The sequence below is a fragment of the Rana temporaria genome, chromosome 6 (assembly GCF_905171775.1).
Source record: "Rana temporaria chromosome 6, aRanTem1.1, whole genome shotgun sequence".
NCBI classification, from domain to species: Eukaryota; Metazoa; Chordata; class Amphibia; order Anura; family Ranidae; genus Rana; species Rana temporaria.
Genome location: NC_053494.1, coordinates 124,648,891 through 124,671,361, shown reverse-complemented (window position 1 = coordinate 124,671,361; position 22,471 = coordinate 124,648,891). Strand labels below are relative to the sequence as shown.

General features: G+C 45.6%; 1 protein-coding gene across 1 annotated transcript in view; it reads left to right on the top strand.

Moving 5' to 3' along the window:
- Window positions 1-660: 660 nt before the first annotated feature.
- The window catches only part of CPO (carboxypeptidase O), a 275,623-nt gene continuing 253,812 nt past the window's right edge, over window positions 661-22,471 (top strand). The window contains exon 1 of the mRNA XM_040357316.1: window positions 661-679. The gene's annotated coding sequence lies outside the window, so the exon portion shown is untranslated. The remainder of the gene's footprint in view (window positions 680-22,471) is intronic.

Here is a 22,471-nt window from a genome sequence, read left to right as displayed (position 1 = left end):
AGACTACTCCCCTATTTGGACAACAACATGACTCTAAAGATAGGGAGGGAGGGTGGGCATCGCTGGCTGACAGGAACGGTCTGAGGGACCGCCGCGCTCGGTCCTTTTATCAGCTTCTTCCGCGTGGGCTATTCAACCGCCCAAAACGGCCAATCAGCTGCTCTGTCATGACCGCCAATCCCGCGGCTGTTGCTGCCCAGGGATAGCACAGATACCTGTGGAATAAAACAAAGCAGGAGAACTGCAAGCTCTCCCTCTGAGCCAGCCCATGTTGGTCCAGCTTATTGCTGTGACCTCTCAGGAGACTGCATGTAGCTGTTGCTGAGTAGAGGCTGTATAAAGCCTGTGGTCCATAGTATGGGGACTGCTTAGAAAAAAGCTTTGGATCTAGGTATAGTTTAATTCTGAGCTTATTTATATATTTAATTTAAAAAAATATGAATGTATATGCAGCAATAATAACACAAATGTGGTATGTTCTTCTTAAACAAATGCTATACGGTACTTTCCCTTTAATTTGGCTCTGAGTTTAATCTGCAGTTTATTAAGTCAAATGAAAATGTTCATGTTGCATCATGTAGCTGTACATTTTTTTGCTGTACGTCTCCTCCCAGGTGTGATCCTAGCTCTGGTAGCAGTAAAACAAAAGCATTCTCCTCCATACTTTAAAGAAATACAGGTAAGTGCTGTGAAATATATGTTTAGTTGTCATAATAAGGGCAATCTGCCTGCAAATTGCAATAATCACTTTGTCTAATTTGCAGTAAGTAGTACAGGAACATTACAGTACAGTAGTAGTAAGTACAGTAACAGTAACATTTCATTAGTCTTATGTGTCCTTTATAAGCAATATACAATTAATATTTATAAAATGAGCAGTTGATGGAATATGTAATTATGACCAGCAAGGAATGTGGCTGAAAAGTCTACTATGCCTAGGGTCATAACTGCTTTTAGGGCATCCATGGTGCTAATGTATAGGGCCTAGAGCCAAATGAGAATACTCTGGAAGAATTTCAGCCCCTGGTTCATTTATTATGTAGGTATGTTCTTGTTTTGCTTTCGGTGACCACATAGGTTAAATGCAAGGTAATCAAAGTAAAAAATAAATAAAAACATTTGGAAAGTAGGACACATGTGACATGCTTCCTCGGGTTGGGGGTCTGTGCGTCTAAAACTAGGTACTGTAAAAGTGTTTGTCAAGAGTACATGAAAAAAGTGAGCTACAAGTAAACTCATGTCTTATAAACTAACATTTTGTTCAGTCAATATTAGACAACTCTACTTCCAAAAATGTTTATAATTATAATTTATTTTACTAGCCCGTCTTAACAGACTAAGCCTATTGTCCCCTGTCAGATACATATCCGTTGGCCGCAGGCGTTAGCAATCTTCACAACCACCAATTTTTTTTGCTACCGGCCACCCCATGCAGTCAATCCCCATAGTCTTCTATAGCACTGTCTTCTGTATGTTGTGATGGCTCCCTAGGTGTTTATGCAGATTGATTGTGCCTGCACAGCAAGCAGCAAGAACATTTTGGAACGTGGATGTGAAGATTTGTTGCAGCTATCAGATTTAGATAAGTATGCACTGGAGGTGAGGGAAGGGGATTTCTTTAGCTTGGGGGTAGGCAAAAAGGATAACTGTTAGTTTTAGAGCAATTATCATTTAAGGTTGTATTGGGGATTTTAAAGGAAAGAATCTTTGGAACTATAACCCATGCTGTAATTACCATATTTTACCTGACTTTACCAGTATATCTTATTATAATTGTAATATTTTTCTATGCAATTGCTCCAACTTTATCTTTGCATCAACCTAAAACTCCTACACGTACAAGAACTAGTCATAAGAATAAGGCCATAGCTATTTTTCGTCTGAGGATGCCCAACAAAGTCACAATGACGCCCTCAGATGAAGTCGTAATGACAAAATGCATCAGTGCGTGATCTTACAGCAACCGTAAGTCACATAGGCGTGTCCCAGTCAGCGAGAGACAACCAGAAGGAATAAGTGCGGCTGTTTAACCTACAGTACCTGCCGCCAAGAATGTGTTTTTAGCACAACGGCATCGCGCTGATTCTCGGCGACAGGGTGCCGACATCTCGCACTCGCTGGAATAGTAAAAGCACATTCCAGCAAGCGCGTCATAGAAGCGACGGGAGATCCGACTTGGATTCCCGCCAATTCTACACGTGTGCGGCGTTTGTTATGAATCCTGAGGGGGAACTCCCCGCCGGATTTTAAATAAAAATCCGGCATGGGTTCCCCCCTCAGGAGCATACCGGGCCCTTAGGTCTGGTATGGGTTGTAAGGAGACCCCCCTACGCCGAAAAAACGGCGTAGGGGGTCCCCCTACAATCCATACCAGACCCGTATCCAAAGCACGCTACCCGGCTGGCCAGGAAAGGAGTGGGGACAAGCGAGCGGCCCCCCCCACCCCAGAGCACCCTGTCCCCATGTTGATGAGGACAGGGCCCCTTCCCGACAACCCTGGCCGTTGGTTGTTGGGGTATGCGGGCGGGAGGCTTATCGGAATCTGGGAGCCCCCTTTAATAAGGGGGCCCCAGATACCGGCCCCCCACCCTAAGTGAATGGATATGGGGTACATGGTACCCCTACCCATTCACCTGGAGGAAAAATGTTAAAGTTAATAAACACGACAAAAGGGTTTTTATATTTAATGATTTTTATTGAAGGTTTTGTCATAACAAATTGCCAGAAGACAATGGCACATAACAGTACATAGCTTATGTTATAACAGAGATCTGTAGGTATTCGTCTATAAACAAGGCAAACATATCATAGCCTCTCAGCCCGACTCTAGTGTCCGTTGTTGAGCTGTCGGCCTTGTGTCTGCCCGTAAGGCAGCCAGGCTTGTATACTACCGCTGCGCGGGCCCCGTGACACTCATCTCCCCGGGCGCCCCTCTCGGGTTCACACTGCGCCCTGGGAGCCAAGGCCCCGGAGTCCCACGCCGCCCCATATAGTAGCGAACGGCCTATGTGATTCAAGGCGTCTGCCTGCAACTGCGCAGGCAGTCAAACTGGGTAAATATCACTTAATGACTAAATGCACCGCTAACTGAACCGCACACCAAGAGAGGTGCAGAAGTAGGGAGAGAGAGAGAGAGACACGTGGGATGAAGAGGAAAGGTGAAAAAAGGAAGAGGAAAGAGAAGAAAGACAGAGGAAGAGGGACAGAGAGATGTCTTTATGTGTGGAGTGGAGTGCTCCCACCCCCAGGCTGTATCCCTGGTAAAAGGGACACCCCGCAGTATGTCGCCCAAGGCTCCCACACAGACCTGAATTTCTCCGATTGGTCCGCACATTTCGCTACTATCTGCTCCTGTGACATTATCCAGGAGACTTTTCTCTTAAACGCCAGGAAGGAGACTGTGGGCTTCTTCCATGCCTTAGCTATGGTCATTTTGGCCCCCAACAGTATAAAAAATGCTAAGCTCTGGGATAGTTTAGGTAGACCAGGGATACACTGGTTCAACAGTGCAACATTAGGCTGCGGTGAAATCACTGTCCCCAGCAGGGCTCCGGTGGCACGGAAAACCTTTTTCCAGAAGGCTCTAATGCGAGGGCAGGACCACCACGTGTGAAGCATGGAGCCCCTCAATTCACAGCCCCTAAAACATTGTGGAGAGGTTCCTGGGAACATTCTTGCCAGCCTGGAGGGGACGTAATACCACCGCACCAAGAGTTTTAGGCTTGCCTCTATGAGGCCCACATTCATAATACCTTTGTACGCCCTTGTGGAGGCGCGATACCATACCGCAGTGCTCCAAGAATTGTTCAAGTCCTCCTCCCAGGCCCGTGCATACGATGGCTTCTCCGTCTTAGACATCAATGCTATGTAAATCAGGGATATTCCACCCCTCTGATCCATTGTGTTTGTACACCAGTGCTCATAGGGGGTTATGGAGGGGGGGACCGACTTCTCCGTCCACATAGAGTGGAGATAATGGGAGATTTGTGTAAACCGAAAGAGCTCGCTGTCGGGCATATCTAGTTTTTTCCTACAGTGTGGTAGGGAAAGCGGTCCCGCTGGGGAGAGATAGTGTCCTATCCTGTATAAGCCTTTGTCTGTCCACCACCGGAATGCCCTAATATCCAACCCTGGTGGGAAGTCGGGATTATGAAACAAATGTCTCAGTGGTTTCAGGGGGGAAATCAGGGAGTGAAGGGAGTAGAGTCTGGAGCAGAGGGCAACCGAGTGGGACAGTGTTGGGGCTAGAATGGCTGGTCTGCGTCTGGGGTCGCCCCCTAAAATGAAATCAATGGTGTGTAATGGGATGGCTTGTCGTTCCATGGCTATCCAGTCGGGTTTTGGTCCGTTCGAGAATACTGCCGACATTTGTGCCAGTTGGGCTGCTCTATAGTACTCCCAAAGGTTGGGAAGCCCAATTCCCCCCTCCGTCCGAAGCCGATAGAGTATGCCCGAGGGACATCTATACCCCTTTTTCCCCCAGACGAATCGGACAATCTCTGATTGAAATTTGCTAAGGAACTGTTTCTTCACCGGGATTGGTAGGGCCCGGAAAAGGTACAGAAGACGTGGGAGCAGGGTCATTTTAACCGCGTTCACTCTGCCCAGCCATGACAGCCCACCTTTAGCCCAACGCGTGATATCCCCTTTACATCGGAGGATCATAGGGGGGTAGTTGGCCTTGAAAAGGTTGTTGATGTCGGGCGTCAATTTGATACCCAAATATGGGATGTGTGTGGAGGTCCAGGTGAAGGTAAAATTACTAGAAATCTGTTTGAGTAGATCGGGGGGGACAGAGATATTCATCGCTAGGGATTTCCCCAGATTCACTTGCAGACCCGAAATCTCACTGAAAACCCGTAGTGTTTTAAGAATGATTGGAGTGGACAGCAGGGGTGATGTGACGAAGAGTAGGAGGTCGTCCGCGTATAGGGCGCATTTGTGTTCCCTTGTACCACATGTAACCCCCTTGACGTCTGGGTTTGCTCTCAGGGCTACTGCCAGAGTCTCTATGGCCACCGCAAAAAGAAGCGGGGAGAGCGGACACCCCTGTCTGGTTCCCCTGCCTATGGCGAATGTCTCCGAGTATCTGCCCATGAGGCGTACCTGTGCAGAGGGGCGTGAGTAAAGTGACTGTATGAGGCTAAGGAAGCTAGGGCCAAATCCCCATCTACCCAGAATTCCGTTTAAGTATTCCCAGTCTATGGAGTCGAAGGCCTTGTGGAGGTCTATGGACAGCAGGAAACCCTTTTGGGGTGCCCCTCCGTCCCATTGTGATTTAAGTAGGGAGATTACATCAATGGCGCGTCTGATCTGATCCGTTCCCTGTCTCCCAGGGATGAAGCCCACCTGATCCTTGTGTATATAAGATGCTATGAAACTCGATAGTCTGTTTGCTAAGATTTTTGTCATAATTTTAATGTCGTTATTAATCAAAGATATGGGGCGGTAATTACACACTTCGCTAGGGTCCTTGTCTGGTTTCGGTATGACCGAAATGTAAGCCGAGTTTAAATCAGCTCCCAGCCGGGCTCCATCCCTGAGAGAGTTGAACAGTCGCGTCAAGTGGGGTGCCAAACATGTGCCGAATTTCCTATAGTACCCCGTGGAGAAGCCATCCGGCCCCGGGGAGGAGCCTAACTTCAGGGACTTAATGGTCGCTAATACTTCCTCCTGCGTGAACGGGGAATCCAAAAGGTCCCTATGCTCCTCCGTAAGAGAAGGCAGGGGTAGTTCCGCCAGAAACTCTTTCCCTGCCGGGCTGAGGGGAGAACCGGCCGGTTTATAAAGGTCCGAGTAGAACCGTAGGAAGCTGTCCATAATTTTGGTCGGGTTCTGTGTCAAGTCACCCGTGGCCGTTTTGATTTTAGGGAAGGCTAATGATCGCTGTTTGGGGCTCAATTTAGTGGCCAGCCGGGAGCCCGTCCTGTCAGTTTGGGAATAAAATTTCGCCCCGGTCCACCGCAGGTGTTGTTCGGCCGCCGTCGTTAGGGAGAGGTTAAGTAGGGCCCGTGCCTTGTCCAGTCGGGAGAGCAGTTCAGTCGTGGGGTGGCGTTTGTGGTTCTTTTTTAACGTGCGGAATTCCTCCTCAAGTTTAAGCGTGTCCGCCCTATGTTCCACTCTAAGCTTCGCTGCTAGCTGAATCAATTTCCCCCTGACCACCGTCTTGTGCGCCGCCCAGACCGTGGACGCAGAAACCTCCCCTGTCGCGTTAATAAGAAAGTATTCTTTGATGTCCCCCTCCAGCAAGGAGCACTGAATTGGGTCGCTCAACAGCGATTCCCTCAGGCGCCATCGAGGTGGGTTCCTAGCTCCTGTGGGCCTCTGGGTTGTCACCGTCACCATAGAGTGGTCTGAAAGGGGGGAGTCTACTATCCGGGCGTTACGTATCAGTGGTATAGTCGTGGCGTGGGTAAAAATGTGGTCAATCCTGGCGTAAGAGTTGTGTGGTGCCGAAAAGTGTGTGTAGTCCTTTGTCCGTGGGTTGGCTTCCCGCCAGACGTCTATCAACCCTGCTGAGTGAAGGAGTTTAGCTATTTTAGAGCTCTGTTTGGAAGGGCGTTTAGGTTTGGGTTTCCCGTCCGCAGATTTATCTAGTGAGAAGTCAAAAGCTGTGTTAGAGTCCCCTCCCATGAAGACTGTGCCCTTAAGGTGCGGTTGTAGCTTCCGAAGCAAGGAGTCAAAAAAGGATTTTTGGCCCTTATTAGGGGTATAATACGACACGAATGTGTAAAGTTCCCCATCTATGTGTCCTGATACCAGGAGATAGCGACCCAGCGGATCGACAATCGATTCCACCAGGGAGAGGTTGATGTGTCTAGCGAAACAGATGGCTACCCCTTTTGTTTTGTTGTCTGCTGATGAAAGAAAAAATTGGGGGTAGCGCTGATGTAGGAACGTGGGTTTGTAAGAAGATGGGAAGTGGGTCTCCTGAATCATAAGGATATCTGCGTGCATAGAGTGGTAGAGTTGGAGGAGCTTCCTGCGTTTAACGGGTGAATTTAGTCCCTGCGCATTATGGGAGATGAGTTTGAGGGTAGGTGGGGGGGGTTGTGTGTCAGTCATGGATCAGAGGTGCAGAAACTATACCAGACACACGCAGCCTACCTTGAGCCCGCAGCGAGAGCTTCCAGTTGAGAACGGACCATCGGTGCACACTGGTCTTGAGACCCGGGACGAAGGACCGGAACCTGCCGTGGGACCTAAGAGCACTCCAGGGATTATGAAAGGGAAGCAGAGAAGAAAGAGATGAAATGGAGAGGAAAGAGAGAAGAGACAATATTATGCATGTATGTCTGCATCGATGCATACCTGCAAAAATCAGTGTTAAACAGTACATAACTTGAACCTGGGGGTCCCCCGACCCCTCCCCACCCCGGGGTGAAGTGGGCACGCCCGCCTCTACCCCTGCCCTATTAGGGAACTGAAGCTTCCCTAATGCCGGAAGACCGGATATGGATCCGATTGCACCCATGGCGCTCTCGATCCAACGGAGGTGCACTGGGTCCACCACGGCCCCACCACCACTAAACGATAACTGAGGGCTAACCAGGAGCCCGTGATGCCCAATAACTAAGCGCCCCCCCCCTGAGCGGGGGTGTTCCCCCGGGAGCTAGGATGCCCATCCAAAGCGCAAACCGGTACATATACTGTGAGGGATGCTACCTCCCCGGGGTTGGCACCCCCCCCCCCACCAAGTGATCCTATGTTAACGTAATGCCAATATTGTAACCGTTGAGTAGCATGGCTATACCTGCTATGAACTCTATTCCCCGTGTAACTTTGCAAAAATGCATCCCCCAGGAGCCCTGTGGCTCCCCCTCCTCCCCCGAGTCCAGGTTAACCCCCCCAGTTCCGGTGGAGGGGAAAGTAACACCCCCAAAAAATTAGCAAGAGAACTAATAAAAAGAAAAAAAAAAAAAAAAAAAAAACATTGTGTAAAACTTATACGGTGTTAGGTCCCTGCACCCCGGGTACCTCCCCCCTCCGAGCTGTCCCTTGGGGAAAGAAAAAGGAAACCGCGGAGGGTCCCCAAGTCCCCTTTAAGAAGGGGAGACCCTCTCGAGTCAGGGCCCCTAAATGACAAAGAGGGACATCAGAGCCCGATCCTCAGGTACGGAAGTTCTCCTTGGAACGCTTGTGGGTCTGTTTCATCCAGGTCTGCTGCAGCGGGCTGGCAGGCGAAGGCCTTTTCGTTGAAGCCGAGGGTCCTCTGTTGTTCTGTGAGCTCGGGGGTTCCAGGGCAATCAGTCCAAGTTGAACCAGCAGGTGCTCCCCCTCCGCGAAAGTTGAAAAGCCATAGCTTTTATTTCTGTAGGTGAAGTTTACCCGGATCGGGAAAGACCATCTGTATGTGACCTCCTTTTCCATAAGGACCTGCAGCAACGGTTTCAGAGCTCGCCGCTTTTGTACTGTATAGGGGGACAGGTCTGCAAAGATTTGAATCTTGTGACCGTTCAACATGAGATTGTCCGAACGCCTTGCCCTTTTCATCACCTCCTCTTTGACCGCATAAAAGTGTGGTTTCACAATGATGTCTCTGGGTAATCCATCCGATCGGGGGGCTTGCAATGCTCTGTGAGCTCTATCCAGCTCCAGACGGTGCTCAGCAATGTCAGGGATGAGGTTTTTAATGAGGGTTTTCACTGCGACCTGTACCTCCTTATCGGTTTCGGGGAGCCCCCTCACCCTAAAATTATAGCGTCTCGAACGGTTCTCGAGGTCGTCTATTTTTGCAAATGCTGTTTCCAATTGCTCCTGCACGTCTTGTAATCTGGCAGAGTTCTGATTAATCCTTGCCACTGCCTGATCAGCTTTCTGCTCAATAGTGTCCATCCTCATCCCCAACTGCAGTAAATCAGCATGAATGGATGATGTGATTTGTGCTGCGTTTACAGCTAGGCTTTTGGATAGCATTAGGGAGAAGGCAGACATCATAGAAGGAAAGTCTGTGGGGATGGGGGCCTCCTCCTGTACCTCATACACTGAGAGCAGCATCCCTGTATGGGGGTCCATCATGGGGGTAGTGGGGAATCCAGCTCCCACTCTCTCCAGCAGTGACTCGGTGGATGCTGGGGATGCAGCTGCTGCCAGGGGGGGGAATTCTGTACCCGGGGACTGCGGGGGGTGCAGATCCTGGTCCGCTATGGAGTCCTCCTGCAGCGCCGTTTTAGGCAGGCCTCGTGTCGCCGCCATCTTGGCATAACTGAGGGGGCCCGGAGACGCCGCCATCTGACCTGTCAGATCCCTCCGGACGGACGGCGCGGACATCTGCGGGCTCAGGGGAGATTCCCCTGCACGGTGATCCCGGTGGTACGGCTGCGGGGGCGCTCAGACTGCTCCGGTGGGACTCGTTAGGCCGTGGTGGAGCGGAGCTCTAGATGACGGCGGCCATCTTGGGAGCTGCCGCGCATGCGCCTCCGACAAAAGGGTTTTTATGCCGGTATGCTCCTGAGGGGGGAACCCATGCCGGATTTTTATTTAAAATCCAGCGGGGAGTTCCCCCTCAGGATTCATAACAAACGCTGCACACGTGTAGAATTGGCGGGAATCCAAGTCGGATCTCCCGTCGCTTCTATGACGGCTTTGTCTCCATCGCGGCAAGCCAGCTCGGCGCTGGCTCCCGCGATGGGGCTCGTAGGTGGTCAATATCGCCGAGAAAGGGGCTGTTTCCTATGCCAGCGCACTGGTGACTACGCTTTTACATTTACTTGCTTATTGATTTCTTACTGTTTGTAAGTCCAAACTTAAGGGGGTCGGGTTTGCAATAAAAATTGTTAAACAGGATCACGCTATGTGGAATCTTTCTCCTTTATGATTCATTATCCATGGAGTGACTTGCAGCCCTAACCAGACCTATATTTTGGATGACTTTCCTCTGATTATTTTGAGGATCGTGATTTACTTCTTTCTGGTGAGTTTGAACCCCTAGAGGAGTGTGACTCACGTGGTGTGGATTTTGGTGTATGGTGCACATTTACTAGGACCACCGTCTGCTTTCAGAACTGTATTCACCAAGTGTTCTTTGTTCCTTATATGTTTAAACATATAATTGCGGGTCATGTTTTAATGGACTGACAGGAGCGCTGCTATAATATTGGATTTGCACAGTGACTTTGGACTGGATTCTTTACTATATTTTATATAATATCCATTGGCATTCTTCACATTCTTTTACTTTCAATGTTTTGTGCTTTGTACATATTTTTTGGTGCATTAGATAACAGTGGAGTTGATGAAAGAAATGCACTTTGCTTTTTTGGCTCAGGTGCACAGATGACACAATTTCAAATGTTAAATAAGGACAGCATCATGATTCATCATCATTGACCTTTTTTTTTTTAACCATTCCTATTATCGTGCATCATGTAATTTTACACATTTGTTCAATTAGATTAGATGATTCCAAGAGTTGATTGACCTCATCTTTTCCAAATCAAGTGTCTCAACATGTGTGGTGGTAGGGTTTGCAATGGTCTTTGTTCACAGCATGGGTAATATTGAGAATTCATAACCACAGAAATAATGGGAGAAGGCCCTTGAACTAACTAGAAAACTACTAGGAGGAATCTGGGATGCCAAGCTATGGGAACATATTTTCGGTTGAATTGTAGAAAAATGCGCTTAAAAATATAAGGTTTAATGGACATGGCTAATAATGGCCATATAGAGTACATATGCAGTATGTACAATAAAAAAGTATTTAGCAGTATATATATTTAATATACTGTACATAGGTGTGTGCAGCCTATTGCATTAGGGTGTGCACCCCAAAGCTCAAACACACATGCGTGTGTGTGTGTGTGTGTGTGTGTATATACTGTTTATTTATATCCATATACATGCATACACACACATACACTATTATGGCAGAGCCTGTAAAGTAAGCTGACCAGATTTTTTAAATGAAATCAGGGGACATATTTTTTGTTTTTACTAGTAATGGCGTAAATCAGCAACTCATAGCGGACTGCGATATTGCGGCGGACAAATCGGACACTAAGTGACACTTTTGTGGGAACCAGTGGCACTAATACAGTGATCAGTTAAAAATATGCACTGTGGGCCAGATCCACATAGAAATGGATAGGCGCAGCGTATCAGAGATACGCTACGCCGCCGTATCTTACCTGGCTTTAAGTCAAATCCAGGAAAATTTTGCGCCTTAGACGTGACTTACGTCCATCCCTATTCACGGACGTGACTTACGTCCATCCCTATTCACGGACGACTTACGCAAAAAATAAAAAAAATTCTAATTTTGACGCGGGAACGACGGCCATACTTAACATGGCAAGTCTATCTATATGCCGCAAAATAGCAGCTTTAACTATACGCCGGAAAAAGCCGACTAGAGACGACACAAGAGAATGCGACGGCCGCGCGTATGTTTGTGGATCGTCGGAAAAAGCTCATTTGCATACCTGACACGGAAAGCGACGCAAACTCCACCCAGCGGACGCCAAAGTATTGCATCTACGATCCGAAGGCGTACAAAGCCGTACGCCTGTCGGATCGAACCCAGATGCCGTTGTATCTTGGTTTGAGGATTCAAACTAAAGATACAACGCGGGAAATTTGAAAGTACGCCGGCGTATCAGTAGATACGCCGGCGTACTCTCACTGTGGATCTGCCCCTGTGTCTGTACTAATGACACTGGCTGGTAAGGAGATAACATCTAGGGCAACCAACGGGCTAAATGTGAACCTAACAAGTGTTTTGTCACTGTGGGGAGGTGCTTTTACTAAGGGAAGGCATAAATCCCTGTACCTGCTTTGCAGGAACACAGGATCAATGTCTTCCAAACTGACAGAATGGCGATCTGCCTTGTTTACATAGGCAGACCACCGTTCTGCCTGTGTACATAATGATCAGTGGGTACCGGTGGACCCAGAAATGCAGAATCACGTATATACTGTATGTGATCCTTCACGGCACGACTGCCTCTCTGGCCGCCCCCGCCCGCCTCACAGCCCTTCAAGTCTCACTCTTCAGGACCCGGCTACTACTGGGTGGGGAGCGGAGGAAGATCAGCCAGGGAAGGCAAGGAGATAAGCAGGCAAGCGGCTGGCTGGGACTTGAGCCAAGGCAGAAGAACATGTGTGCAGAGCTAAATGGGCATGTACCCAAAACTGAAGAAATATTCCCTTCGCTCTGACCAGCACATGATCATCAGAAAGGGGCACAGTTAATGGAAAAAATACACCCCCCTAAGCTAGTAGGAGCAGGGAAGCGGGGGTGTGTAAATCAGATTAGTTTTTTTTTTTGTTTGTTTTTTTTAAGTGTATTTTGTGCGTGTACTCGAGAGAGGAGCCGGACTGCAGGAGTTGGGAGTAGGCAGCCCTCCCCCAGAGGCAATCTGCCACCTTTCTCCATGCCCCGGGTGGCAATGGTGGGTGTGTGAGGGGGTCCTCCCACACAGCCCGCCCTACCTGCTCTGCTTTGAAGCCCAGCGGGGCAGAGGGACTCCCTATAAGGGAGTGAGAGGATCTAGCCCGCTCAACCAGCCCCGTTAGTCCTTCGCCTCTCTTTTTAGAGACCGCGTGGTCAAAGTGCGTGCATGTTAACCCAATTTCGAGTGCGTGTAAGTGTGGTGGTTTTTGTGGGAGGGGGTGGGCGTACTAAGCGCAGGCTTACCTCGCATAGCACACCTCGCATAGATTCGTTTTTTTTTATTCTGCACTGACTGTCTATGAAATTGCCCCAGCCCCTGTTTAAATCCAATCAGGGACGAAACCAGGGACGGACCTATCCGGGGACTGTCCCTGGAAACCGGGGATGTCTGGTCACTCTACTGTAAAGTGAAAGAGAAATAAGGTAGCACTTCATTAATGGCAGAACTGGTCAGAGGGAGATAGTTTCCATCTCCCTGCTGGCACGCAAAGCGATAATGCTAACGCACACTGGCTGATTAGAGTGTGCCCAGGCACACCCCCTGCGCACGGCTATGATACTGTACATCCTGTAGAGATTAATGTGATAATTCGTAGTATATGTGAAAGATTGTAAGTGGAAACAGGTCCCTACTGAAGAACTAGGCACAAAGAGGACACCTCATTTGCTGGCTTCTCCCATCACATTGGGTTATCTTGACAAAGAGGGTGGTGCACTAAAACACGTAGAGCTTCCCGCCCACTTCTGTTACGCTGCTTCCCATGGTGATGGGTTGCATGAGGCTCTGCTGAAGACGCCGCCAGCTGTCATCTACATCGGCGCGTCCAGCTTCACTGATCAGAGGCTCAGGGATCAGCCAGTCTAAATGCTTTCTGCCTTTACTGTATCATCTACCCATTGCATTCCAGGCTGGAATTTGAGCATTTTATATGTAAGTGGGCTATTTATTTTAATAATGTGACATTGTTTTACTAACTCATGTGCCTTGCTGTTCTGTTTCCTTTTCATACATCAAAGTAGAACTATAGGCAAAACTTTTTTTTCCATTTTGGATAGAGCAAGGAGGGTTATAACACCTGTCAGTTTTTTTTTTTTTTTTTACATGTGTGTCCCATTTAGGGGATGTACCTTCGCTTCCTGTTCCACAGCCAAAACAGGAAGTGAGAGGAAAACCCTTCAAATTAAGGTTATCCATTTGCCCATTTTGATGCAGCCTACGATTTAGGATTTCGTAATTTTTTTGCACAAAAACAATCACAAATGACTGATAATTCTGCAGATTGGTATAATGTGCTATTGTAGTCTATATCCTTGATGGGCAATATAATGTGCTGTTGCTGGATGATGTAATTTACTAATACAGTGTGATTTACATAGTATGCTGTATTATGTGCTATTGTAGTACAATTTAGTGTGGTTGTGGCAGGGGAATACTATATCAGGTTCAACTCACTAATATAGAGGATTTATTTTCTAAGTCTAATCACTATTTTATTTCATGATAATTTTCTCAGAATTTCTCAGAATTTTTTTTGACTCACAAACATGAATATCTTTATGGTGTGGATTTTTTGCATGAAATTAGCATTTTTAAAAAAAAAAAATGTTTTAATCTCACATTCATTACCATTACTATAGTTATTTTTAGTCATTTAAATGTTGGTCTTCAACTTAATCAGGGGGATCAACATCTGTATCAACATGTAGTGGAAAGGATAATAGTTGGAGGATCTTGGCAATTGATAGTTGCTTTAACATTAACAAGCCAATTTGTAGATAATGGCACATTGAGCATTGTTTTAGCTTGGTGCTCCACCACCATAAAATAAGCACACTTTACTTGTAACCATCACCACTGAACTTGTAGCCATCACCACTGGCAGTGCCTCTGGGAAGACGTCCATTGACGAAACATACGTAGGGCTGGGATTGGATGTGTTGTAACAATGGTATGCTGAGTCTCTGTTCATGGTAATGTCAGAGCATTCCCGATGCTGATTTTATGCCTGCTTACTTGTGTCAGTAGAGACACTTTTATATGTGAGTGTATTATTTTTAATTACATTTGAAATGCTTTTAAAAACATTTTTTTCCTCTTATAATGGGATAAATGTTTTCTGAGAATTTGATACAGCCACGGTACCGGCAGATGATTGCATATCTGAGGCTCCTGTAGAGGATTGCTCCCTAAAGGTAATGCACTGTCTGCTGGTTTATAATTTTACTAGCCATTAGATTTGGTGAGTCAATTTTGGACATAAGTGGTGGTGGATTTTTCACTAAGGTGTGGTGGAAGCATGATAAGAAGATAACAAGCACTTTGAAGAGACATATTTTTTTGATTGAAACATTGATTTATTGGGACTCTGTTATAGCTTTTTAGTATCAATTTTGTATTATCAATAATTTTGCACAGGGGCACAACCCGACCACAACATCATCTGCCTGGAGTTTGCATGTTCTCCCTGTGCCTGCGTGGGTTTCCTCTGGGTACTCCGGTTTCCTCCCACACTCGAAAGACGTGCTGGTAGGTTAATCGGATCCTGTCTAAATTGGCCCAAGCACATCGGGACCCTTTGGGGTAAGACCACGCCATATCAAGACACCTCTCAACTCAACTCACACCAGTACTTTGGGCCAGATTCTGAGAGAATTACGTTGCTCCACGGCAGCGTAACGTATCTGATTTACGTTACACCGCCGCAGGTTTACAGCGTAAGTGCCTGATTCACAAAGCTCTTACCCTTTAAACTTGCGGCGGTGTAACGTAAATCCGCTCGGCGCAAGCCTGCCTAATTCAAATGGGGCGGGCACCATTTAAATTAGGCGCGTTCCCGCGCCGAACCTACTGCGCATGCTCCGTCGGGAAAATTACCCGACGTGCATTGCGCTAAATGACGTCGCACGGACATCATTTGTTTAGACGTTAACGTAAATGGCGTCCAGCGCCATTCACGGACGACTTACGCAAACGACATGATTTTTTACATTTCGACGCGGGAACGACGGCCATACCTAACATGGCTTAGAACAACTAGGGCTCAGCCCTAATTTTACGACGCGTATCTTGACGGAAACGACGTAAAGTTAGAGCGACGGGTAACGCGGACGTTCGTGGATCGCCGTAACTAGTCATTTGCATATTCTACGCCGACCGCAATGGCCTCGCCACCTAGCGGCCGGCATAGAATTGCATCCTTAAGATCCAACAGTGTAAGTCAATTACACCTGTCGGATCTTAGGGCTAGCTATGCGTAACTGATTCTATAAATCAGCCGCATAGTTAGGACGGGCGGATCACAGAGATACGACGGCGTATCAGGAGATACGCCGTCGTATCTCTTTTGTGAATCTGGCCCTTTGTTACAGTTTAAATATTTTATGTTGATGATTTTTTATGTTGACATTATATAAAAAAGAAAAAAGTTACTTTTTGCACCACAGCAGCACATCAGCGCCTTCCAAGGTGTAATTAGTAAATGTTAGCACTGGTATTTGCACAAAAGGATGTTAGCACTTTATTTTGTTTGTGATATGTGATGTTTTTCTATTCTTGATTTTTGTGCACAATTAGACTTCCTCCATAGCGCTGTTACCCCATAAACATTATATCTAAGTACATATCAAGGCCAACAGACCTTGGTTTGAAAATGAAAGAAGCCAAGCCTGAGCTTGTTTGGCTTGGCTTCTCCTATGGGTCACAGGAGTACAATTAGTTTTGCACTCCTGTGACCCGTTTTCAGCGGAGAGGGGACTGAAGTTTTGTGACTCTACAGTCCTCCAGACCGACACTGACCTACACTAACAACTAAACTATGTACACCTAGCACACGAACTAGGGGGTGCCACATTTGTTATTTTAGAAAAAACAAACAAAAAACAAGACTTTAAAGGGGAGGTTCACCCTAAAAACCACTTTCTCTAATTACACTGGCCCCCCACATTACAATACGATTATGCCTGTTATGTTTTTTTTGATGCTGTACATACCTTCGTACAGCTATTCACCCGTGGCTTCGGGGTTGCGAGTCCCGCGGGAGTGGGCGTTCCTCACATGCTGGTGATTGACGTTTTGACAAAAAATCAGCTCCCCCCGTCGCGTAAGCTGCGTCACGACTGGCGAAATGAGCCAAACGGCGAGTCGGCGCTATACTGCGCCTGCGCATCGCCGTTCGGCTCCTTTCGCCAATCGTGACGTGGCTTACGCGACGGGGGGAGCTGTTTTTTTGTCAAAACATCAATCACCAGCATGTGAGGAACGCCCACTCCCGGGGGACTCGTAACCCCGAAGCCACGGGTGAATAGCTGTACGAAGGTATGTACAGCATCAAAAAAAACATAACAGGCATAATCGTATTGTAATGTGGGGGGCCAGTGTAATTAGAGAAAGTGTTTTTTAGGGTGAACCTCCCCTTTAATATCTCTTTAAAGGCATTATTTTTATTTTATGATCTTAAAGCACTCCCATTTTTCTCAGTGTTCAATGTCTCTAACATTGTATCTAATTTAATATTATGTAGTATGGAGTATAGTTTATAAAAGTTGGCTCCTTTAAAATTAAGTGTTCTTACACTATCCTAATGTCTCCTTTTCCTAAAATTTACGCTGACTGTAATTACTCTGTGAATGCTTTTTTCTTCAGCTATCCTTTATGTCCACATCTGCACTGTTTGTAATTAGTAGATCTAGCAGAGCATTACTTCTAGTTGAGGCATCTATCAATTGACACATGAAGTTCTCCTGCAAGATATTTAAGAAATTGCAAGCCATAAATGAGTGAGCAGTTCTATTTGCCCAGTTGATACCTGGATAATTGAAGTCCTGCATTATAGTAACAATGCCCTGCCTTGCCTCCATTCCTAACTGTGACAGGAGGTCAGACTCCTTCTCATCCTTCAAGCGGGGGTTCACCCTTAGAGGGCACTTTTCCCCCTTCGCTTCCTGCTCGTTATTACTAGGGGAATCGGCAATTTATTTTAAAATATGTGCAGTACTTACCCGTTTACGAGACGCATCCTCTCCGTCGCTTCCGGGTATGGGCTTCGGGAATGGGCGTTCCTTCTTGATTGACAGGTTTCCGAGAGGCTTCCGACGGTCGCATCCATCGCGTCACGATTTTCCGAAAGAAGCCGAACGTCGGTGCGCAGGCGCAGTATAGAGCCGCACCGACGTTCGGCTTCTTTCGGCTACGAGTGACGCGATGGATGCGACCGTCGGAAGCCTCTCGGAAGAATGTCAATCAAGAAGGAACGCCCGCTCCCGAAGACCCATACCCGGAAGCGACGGAAGAAGATACAGCTCGAAAACGGGTAAGTACTGCACCTATTTTAATATAAATAGCCGATTCCCCTAGACCGAACGAGCAGGAAGCTAAGGGGAGATTTATTTATTTTTTTTAAATGGGTGAACTCCCGCTTTCAGGTTAGGGGACCTGTAGCAAACGCCCACTATTAATTTACTTTTTTTCCTTCTGTTTTGATTTCCAGCTGCAGTAGTTGCATAAAGTGATGCTACTATGTAGTGATATTTTATAGTATTACTACTATAGTAGTTCTAGAGAGAGTAAACAATGAGAAGGAGGCAGTGGAGAAAGCATTGGCCCATTTGAAAGTCATAGGATATTATTGGAAGGATGACAACTGTGCTTGATGCATGACTGTATAATTGAAGTGATTTTTTTAAATAATCTCAACTTCTCTAGTAAATCAGCCTCATTGTTTTGTAATGAATTCCTTCCATCCCTCATATCTTCTGTTGTCTTTCTTTTTGAATGAATATACAGACCTTCATAAATACATTTACAATTTAATTATCAAATGTTTATGCTGTGCGAAACACTCCATCGAACTTCTAATTTACTGCATTTGTTATTTTCAAATGTTAGTATAAAGGAAAGTAGTAGTGAAAAAAGCACCAGTTGGTTAAATTGATACTTGCGTATGAATTCTTCATAGCTGAGAGCTCGGAGATCATCTTTTACCTCCCTGGCGGTATGATTCCTTCTGGTTTTAGGTGCTGAAAGCGGTACAATTATTTTGCATGGAAATTTGGCGTTTTATATTGTAGGCCTGCAATTCTTAGGAATAACTCACTTAAATCTGTCCAAACAAAAGTCTAGTAGACATCCCGGGTATGATAAAGATTGAAACACAAAATCATAAATTATAATATAATGAATAACTATAAATGTAATTATAATAAAAATTATTCAATAATGTAATCAAATCAAAAACACTGCAATTTGCTCAGTTGCAGAATTGTCGCTGTCATTATTTTTATTGTTTGATGACGAATTTCCCCACAAATCGCTATCACTCAATTCTGCAAGTGATTCTAATTTATTATCGCTGTTTTCTAGCTGGTCTAAAAGCACTTTTGATGTAAAGGACACTTTTTGGTTGCTATGGACAATCTCCAGTTTCCAGGCAGAAAGAACAGTTTTTATTATATAAAACTACATGCAGGACACTGGGCAGACCACTAGGGACAAAGGGGGTGTGTAATTATTTGATGCAGTACTGTAATCTGTAAGATTACAGTATACTGTATGTGTATTGTGTGTTTCACTTTTTGAATTTGGCGCCGAACTCCGTCCCCGTGCGTCGTAACGTCGCAGGGAATGGAGCTTGGCACTCGGCACTGTGAATCGAGCGAGGCGACACAGCGGAGGAGCCCGCACACACAGCGGGGACACATCGCAGGATCCGGGGCAAGGTAAGTAACTTCCCCCTGTATCCTGCAATGCAATCCCGAGTCTGGCTCGGGGATACCACTTTTGGTATGAAAATATCACCCCGAGCCTGACTCGGGAATACCGCTAAGGAGAAGTTTATGTCATAATGTGGAACCTGCACACAACAGTAGACTTACCTCCACTGGTGACGCTGTCAAATTTTCCATAGCTTCTTCTGAATCCGGTGTGTCCCTCTTTAGCTATTGGTGGGGGTCACTGGTGTAAATCCTGTGCATGCATTCTGGGGTTTCATCGTCTTGGTTCCATTCTCCATCTCTTACATATGCCAGAAATGGGCCTGAAAGTGTATATTGTACTGCACATGTACCACAGACAACCGCAACCAATATTGTAAACAGACCACAGAGCCCATGCTCAAAGCAACCAGCTGATTAACAAACATATTTTATTACATATTTAAAGAAATCTTAAAGGCAGAACACAAGCTAAGAACAAAGATATATCTATTAACCACTTCAAGTGCAGACACTTTCACCCCCTTCCAGTCAGGCCAATTTTCGGTTTTCAGCACTGTCACACTTTGAGTGATAATTACTCAGACATGCAACACTGTACCTTAATGAAATTGTTATCATTTTTTGGAGACAGATAGAACTTTCTTGGTGATAGTTACTCACCACTGGGTTTTTTATTTCTTGCTATATAAACAAAGAAAATACCAAACATTTTGGGAAAAACACTTTTTTCTTGTTTTTTTTTGTGATAAAATGTTGTAAATAAATATTCTTTCTGATCACACTCAGGAAGTGCTCATCAACAGCTTCATATGTTATTTTTAAGATAGAACAATTCTCAAGTCCCCGCCGTTACCCTATACACCAGGTCGCCCAGATTCCCTCTTTACATCAGTGTTTCCAGATTCCCCCGTACATTAGAGTCCCCAGTGTTCCCCCTTTACACCAGAGATCCCCTTTACATCAGCGTTCTTCCCTAAATTGAAGTCCCCAACATTCGTTCCATACATCAGTGTCCCCTCTTACATCAGAGTCCACTGTTACGCTAGAATTCCTCCTGACTCCCCCTTACCTTAAGGTACCCAGTTTCACTCCCCTCTTATATAAATGTACATGTCATGCATGCAGAGTGTAGGGCACCATGGGCAGGCTTCAGGCAGGCTGTAGGGCACTGTAGGAGGGCTGTAGGACACAGCAAGAAGGCTAAGATTCAGACAGACAGGCTGTTGTTCCTCTTACCCCTCCTTCTTGTCTTCTTCAAACTAGTACTACATACTAGTACTACAAGCGCTCTTCTCTTGTTTATGGATATTACTTATACTTTGGTAATTATTTAGGTATTGAATTGTTTTGCAGGTTTTCTGTTTTTGTGTTTTTAACATAAGATACATCCTTTGAGTGTCATTGTCTGATATTTGATGGTTTCCCTGTTCTTTATTTGTTTCTTCCCTCTGGGTGCCCCCCCAAGTTAAACTTGCCTGTTGGACTGATAATACTACCTATTAGCTGCTTGGGAGAGTTTGTAGGGCACCATTGTGCTCTGCCCATCATGGTATCACATACGTATGAGCCTAGTTCCCCATGGAAAGGGACTGGAGTTGTGTTTGATGCTCTTTACCGGGTAAGGGCCCCTCTTGTCTTTGAGGATTGTTCATTTTTTCTAATAATATATAAAGCCATTGATGAGCTCTTCCTGAGTGTGATCAGGAGGATCTACAATTGTAGTGCTTCTATGGATGATGTGGATGAGATACATAGTTAATCTGGTTGAAGTCAATCCAGTTTACCAACAGAGAAAAACAAAAACCAACAACTACCTTTTATCCACAGTTGAAGAGGAAGGCAAACAAAAAAACAATAAAGCATGGACCGTATCCGCGGATAAATCCTCTCGTGTGTATGGGGCCGCAGAGCTTTCTTGCGAGTAAACAGTGCGTGTGTACGGGGCTTTGAGGTTTCTCCTCAAGAAAACTGCCCAGAATCTAGACAAGAAAAATAGAGAACCTGCTCTCTATTTTCTCGTTGTGATTCTCGGCAGTGTTTTCCTGCCGTGAAACCCGAGGGTGTGTATACTTACCTGCCTCCATGGCAACCTGCGCATGCTCGAAATGACTTTGATGCATGCGCGGTAGCTTCCAAGGCATAGGTGGGTAAAGCAAGATGGCGGCGACAGCATCGAATGTGAAGAGCGCATGATCGTCGTTGACGTCACCGCGTTCGTGTCATTCAAAAGAACGGCGTGTGTACACTCGGCCGGCAAGAGATTCTTGCCAGGAATCTCGTCAGGAAAAACAACATTTTTTTTTCTGACGAGAAACCGGACCGTGTGTACAGGGCTTAAGACCTGGTCATTGGAATGGAAACCTGGTCGTTAAGTGGGGAGAGTCTGTACCATAAATAGTGACGATATTATATTTTTACTCCAGGAGTTTGGAAATTCTAGAGAAATGCTTAAATAATGCATTACAATTGAACTAAACCCATTAGATTTTAGTTGACTAAAATTATTTTAGTCAACTAAAATGTACCGGGGATTTTAGTTGACTAAATTGTTCTGGAGATTTTAGTTGACTAAATTGTACTGGAGATTTCAATCAACCAAAATACGACTAAAATTAAAACAATTCAGATGACTAAAATACAACTAAAACTAAAACTAAAACTAAAATGGCATAAAATATGTTTGTTAAGCAGTTGGTTGCATAAGAGTTATATAAAGTATTTTTCTTTTTGCCTTCTATATTTGATGGTATCCCTGCAAAATAGATATTTTTATAGTGGTCGCTAATGTATACAGAAAGGGGTAGATTCACGTAGCATGGCGTATGTTTGTGCGGGCGTAACGTATCCTATTTACGTTACGCCTCCGCAAGGGGACTCGTAACCCCGAAGCCACGGGTGAATAGCTGTACGAAGGTATGTACAGCATCAAAAAAAACATAACAGGCATAATCGTATTGTAATGTGGGGGGCCAGTGTAATTAGAGAAAGTGTTTTTTAGGGTGAACCTCCCCTTTAATATCTCTTTAAAGGCATTATTTTTATTTTATGATCTTAAAGCACTCCCATTTTTCTCAGTGTTCAATGTCTCTAACATTGTATCTAATTTAATATTATGTAGTATGGAGTATAGTTTATAAAAGTTGGCTCCTTTAAAATTAAGTGTTCTTACACTATCCTAATGTCTCCTTTTCCTAAAATTTACGCTGACTGTAATTACTCTGTGAATGCTTTTTTCTTCAGCTATCCTTTATGTCCACATCTGCACTGTTTGTAATTAGTAGATCTAGCAGAGCATTACTTCTAGTTGAGGCATCTATCAATTGACACATGAAGTTCTCCTGCAAGATATTTAAGAAATTGCAAGCC